This window comes from Condylura cristata, unplaced genomic scaffold (assembly GCF_000260355.1).
Source record: "Condylura cristata isolate star-nosed mole 26May11 unplaced genomic scaffold, ConCri1.0 scaffold00007, whole genome shotgun sequence".
Classification (NCBI taxonomy): domain Eukaryota; kingdom Metazoa; phylum Chordata; class Mammalia; order Eulipotyphla; family Talpidae; genus Condylura; species Condylura cristata.
In genome coordinates, this window is record NW_004567108.1 from 42,997,475 (window position 1) to 43,003,134 (window position 5,660).

Below are 5,660 nucleotides of genomic sequence, written 5' to 3' on the forward strand. Positions count from 1 at the left end.
AAAAAAAAAAAAAAAAAAAGGAAAGAAACTTTCTATATGAATGACTTTCCCCTGAGGTAATTCCAACAAGAAATTTCCTGTAGGTAAGAAAATGGGAGTAGGTGGGCCTGGGAGAAAGTTATCAGAGGAGGTTAATTCATAGTTTACACATGATCTTCAGAACAGAAAAGGAAGACAGGAAGACAGTAGGTGCATAGTGGAATGTTGTATTCTTCAGAAAAAGCTTTATATTCACAGTTCAATATTTTGCCTGCATGATTGAGGAAACTGTATATTTTTGAAAAGAAAAATGATTACTATCTAGAATACTGCATCAGCTTATACTGCTAGTCTCTGAACTTCAGCTCTTTTTTTCATTCCTTCATTTGACAAGTACTAACAATGTGCCAGTTACAATCTGTGAGAGGAGAGAAATAAAGGAATGGAAAAAAAGCAACATGAAGAGGAATTAGCATTGTCATCCTGCAAGCAGTTAAACATGAAGTAACACAGAGAGGCACAGAATACCTGGCCTTTGGCCCTATCTACCCTTTGTTTTCTTTGGATGGGTCTCTTACCTAGACCCCCACAACTTTCTAGGCTCAATGCCTGAACTATGTGGTTGTAGAAGATTCTAGTGTGAGTTCATAGGCTCCCTCAAACAGCCTGACCTTGTACAATTGGAACCATCTACCCTTGACAATACTTTCATCTGAGCCTTTGTGTGTGTGTTTTTCTTTTTAAATAAGTCACTATCCTGAAATGTTCTGCTGGGACAAGAAGAGTCAAGCTTTGTGCAATAGTCTACTAACATTGGATAATGGAACATTGATATTGTGTGGTTTTGGCCTTGAAACTATGTTTTCCAAGACAGAAGTACACTGTGACTTCTAAGAGCAAAGTGCCCTTAGTAATCTTTGATAAAGTCTTTGTTAGACAAGTGATATCTGCAATCCTAAAACTAATTCAACTCAATTGCAATAGATAGATTTGGAACTAAAAGGCGACTCCTAAGGATTGGAATCCTTCTGTATCCAGTTTCTGGAGAATGTAATGATATTTGCATAAATAGAAATGAAATGTAAGTGAAAGATCACATATGATGCACTGTAACTAAAACTGTAAGAATGTGGGCAATTTTCTTAATCTTTGTTCCTTTATGCTTTAAGGCATTACACTATTAGAAAACAAAATTTATTATAAGTCTGTCAAACTACTGGTAGATTAGTGCCATTCTTAGTAATTTATCTTATGTACATCAACTTAGATATCTGATTTTCTTTTTTCCTTAGATTCAAGTGTCATTTTTTAATAATAGTATTTATCTTAATAAGACAGAAAGTTAACAACAAGTTAGCAAATTTATATCTTCCAATGGTGTGTTGGTTATTAATTACCAATAACAAATTATTCCCAAAATGAGAGCTTGAGAAAATAAACATTTTTTATATCACAGATTTTGTGGGTCAGAACTGGGGTGTGATTAGCTGGAGCCTCTCAAAAAGGCTGCAGTCAAGGTCTTGGTTAGAGTCACAATCACCTCAAACCTCTCCTTGGCTTCCAAGCCCCTCATGCAACTATGGCAGAGCCCTCTGGCTTTTGGATGATCACATTCATGCTTTACCACATCAGTCTTGGAAAATGGCAGGGTGCTTTCCTAAGAATAAGGGGAGAAAAGAAGATAAGGGGAAGACAGGTTAGGAGGGGGGGAGAGAGAGAGAGTGAGCGAGAGAGACTTTCTAACCTAATCTCAGAAGTGACCTCCCATCAGTTGAAATATTTGGAAAAAAAAAAATACATTGGGTCTCCTTATCCTCAGCCCCTGACATAAAGCTCCTAAAACCTCCTTTAATTTCCTAAATGATGAGAATATTTAGGAACATCCTTTGTTCTAATATTTGGTCCTTGACATTGGTGACATATAAATATATATATTTTCATTCCTTAATTTCCAAGTACCATTTTACTAAATGTTAGGTTTTGCCTGAATGTGTTAGGATAAGATTCTGTTGCATTTTTTTCCTTATTGAGGAAACATTTGTTTACCACACCGAAATAATGTAAGGGAGCAGGTCCACACCTTCTCAGATGGGTGTCACCACACCTCCCCCTCCATCAAAGTACCTGGAGTCCTTTACTTTTGGTCATTGAACCCCTCCCCCTGCTTTGTTTACACTCCTAGCCTTCCTCCCGTCTAGTAGCCTCAATAATAGAGTATTATTTCAAGGGTTTGCTTTGGTCTAGTTTTGTCAAGGACTGTGTTCTTAGCCTGTGTGATCTGACCCTAACTCTAGAAGGATAGAGTCAGAATTGAATTATTAGGCATCTACCTGGTGAAAATTGCTTGATGCGTGTAAAACCCACATATCTGGCATTAGGAGCGCTGTGCGTAAGTAAAGGGAATCAGAGGCGTGTTTGTCCTAAGAGAGTCATCTTTAGTCCAGTCCAATTCAAGGGCAGGAGTTCCACAGGTGTAGACAACAGTGCAGTACAGTGTAGATACCAGATAGAGTGCACACTGGGCACATTTTAGTGGCTCCCTGCTACACTCAGTAAAGGAAGGGAGCTTTACTGTTCATGGTCTCAAAAGCTACAGTAATACTATGTAGAATCTGTCTCTGCCCAAAAGTTCAGGCAGATTTTTTTCCCAGTATGTCTAAAGTGGGGCTTTTCCAATACTTGTCAATTTGTCACATTGACCTAAGGTCAGTCAAGAATCTGTCAGCTTTGGGAGAAACTGTTGCCATCACTGAAAGAAAGCAAATTACCTAGGTTTAGGAACATCTCCAGAAGTAAACTCCTAAGGCAGGGCAAGTATTGTGAGGTAAGATTTGTCATATGAAATATAAAGCCTCCTCATCTCTTCTTGATACTTTAGCCCTTTACGGTGCGATATAAATCCCCAGTTTATCCCATTTACTTTAGGATTGATAGCCATGCAAATTTTCTATGCGTATGTTATTAAATTTGATCTTTCCCTCCTTCTACTATGTCTGATTTTGACTTTTTTTCCTCATCCAGCTGGAGAAGAATTCAGAAAGATGGGAGAATGTTCCTTTGATAGGAGTCAATAGCTGTATCATAGCATCGCTGTGTTAATGGTTTTTAAAATTGAGTTTTATGTTCCCATACACTGATAACCATTTGTGTCAGAACCTTGTTCCTAGGGAAAGAAGGAATTATTTTTTAGAGAAATAGAACAGTGGGCTCTACTTTTTCACAATTTGTCCTTTACTCCTTACCCTTGTCCTGGTTCAATATGGGAAAAATTCCACTTCACTAATTTTAGGCTAGGCTTTGTGACTTATTCTGACCAACAGGAAATGCAGGGTAAAGAAGGAACTGTGCCAGTTCTGAACAGAAGTTTTAAGAAACTTCATTGTGTTCCACTTGTCTTCTTGCCTTCTGAAGTGACAAATACAGATAGAGAAACACAGGATGAAGACTTCAAACAAAACCAGGCCTATTGTAACTGGGTCACAAACAGCAGGAGGATCTGAAAATGAGAAATCTATATGGGGTGTCGTAAGCCTCTGGGTCCTGGGTGTTCTATTGTGCATAAAATTTCACCTTTGCAATGTGGTCATGATAGGACCACCCTGTTACAGACAGAGGGGCATATTAAACATCCCAGACAGTGTCTGTTACATTAAAAAAAGAGATTTATTTATTTATGCTTACAGAACTGGGGTACAGGTTAGAGGTGCGGTGGGTGAGAGACAAAGTGGGGAGCAGAACAGGCAGATCCACTGAAATACACTGATGAGGGGAGCAGCAGGCACATCAGGAGAGGTCTGCTGCGCCATGTGGGCCATCTCCCTGGTGGGGGATTGAACCCATGCTGCAGTCACTTTGGAGAGATTCATAATGCAGTGCTTTAACCTGTTGAGCTTCCAGGGAGAGCCCCAGTGTCTGTTATGTCAAACATTCTGTTTTCAGGTCCCACTGAAACTAATTGAAGCCCAGTCCTTAAAGCAAGTAATTATCAATTATATTGGGAGATGCTGTTTCAAGAGCATTCGCCCCCCGAGACTTAATGTATGACTTTGGAAAAGTTCTCAGGGCCTTCACTAAACTTTGAGCATGAAAAGACACACACACTTTTTTTTTTTAACCAGTGATTTCAATCTATTGTATTTAAAAATTAGCAACTAAATATTAAGCTTTCTAAAATTTCAAATATATTCACCTCTGTTACTTTTTAAAATTTTATAATTAAGATAGTCTTCATTGTTTCATTGTTTTCAAATAGTGCAAGGAAGAAACTTCGGAAGTCAAGTGTGATGATTTTATTAATGTATTGGAGGCTGAAGCCAATGACAATTACAAGTGGCTCCCTCTGAAGGGACTGCTGGTGAGTATTGATAGTCCCAGGCCAAATGCAAGCAAAGTATTGGAGTCTGGATGTGGGGTCGTGTTGGTAGTGGAGACGGATAAGAAATTTAAGGGCCTGCAGAAGCAGCCCACAGGATTCAGCGTTCTCCATTCAGTGTTCTGATTTTAACATTTGGATTTCAGAGTATTTGGATCTTTAGAGATTCTGGGGTCAGCCATATGTTGCGCCCCCCCCCCCCCCCCATCTTCCAAAAGTCTATTGTGGGCCTCTGCAAGACTTGGCGAGGTTTCTACCAGCCAACCTCAGAGAAAAAATAATTAGTGGTGTTGCAGGTAGCTGAGCCACTGAAACTGTTCCCAGCTTTGCTGCTGTTACAGCCTGGAAGGAAAAGCTGAAGACGAGCAGCTGGGCTCCTCTGAGCAGCATGAGTGGGGCTGTTTGTTGGGTCATTCTGTTGCGCAGCTGCTGTTTTGAGCGTTGATTGTCTGGTGTGTGCTGGCAAATCCCGGCAGCTCCAGGGAGCACCTCTGGTTATGTGTTCTGCTACCTTTGTGATTTGGATCCTGACCTATAGTCTGGCTGCCACTTGATGCCTTCAGAGGCGGGATAACGCCATCTTGGGGGCGTGGCCCTTGCTGAGGAGAGGAGCTTGGCTTCCTCATTGCTGGGAGCCGCCATTGTGGAAGCCTCGGTGTTTAGGACTTGAAAACACTAGGTGCTGCTTCAGGTAAGGTAAAAAGCCATTTGTGGCCTCAGTGACTCCTTGTTTTCCCTGGTTTGGTAAATCCATTATTGTTCCCCGAACCTCAGTAGTCTTGCAACTGCGTGTGTGTTGAAGAACTGAGACAGTGACAGGTCATCTATTTGGGTACGGTCCTTGGCCAATGGCCAATTTTCATGCCTTTTGCTGTCTTGTATCAGTACTAGGATATCTGTTTAGATTTACATCTCTGAACATGGAGGAAGAAAAAGAAAAGAGATTAAGTAAACACATGCTGCCACCAAATATCTCCAAGAACACTGATATGTATCAAACAGTCATATTTATCTGAAAAAAGAAACTTTAAGCAATGTAGGGACACTTATTTTAGAAACTAAATTTAAAAAAAAAAACATTTATTTTTAACCCCACATTTGCATATTGAAAGAAAAGCCAAGAGCTGCAACATTATTTACTACTACTAGGATTAAAAATTGCTCTGAATTTGTGGTTATTACTCAGGTATACCTTGTATATCTAGAATGATTGCCAAGACTTCTAAAATTCATTTATTCATAGCCCAATGTTCTGTTTTGTGACTCAATAGTCTCATTGCTACGGAGTCCATAATTCAGACCAGAAAAA

At 39.8% G+C, this 5,660-nt stretch overlaps 1 pseudogene; it reads left to right on the forward strand.

Moving 5' to 3' along the window:
- Window positions 1-4,477, forward strand: part of LOC101631952 — a 10,275-nt pseudogene extending 5,798 nt beyond the window's left edge.
- The last annotated feature ends 1,183 nt before the right edge of the window (window positions 4,478-5,660 follow it).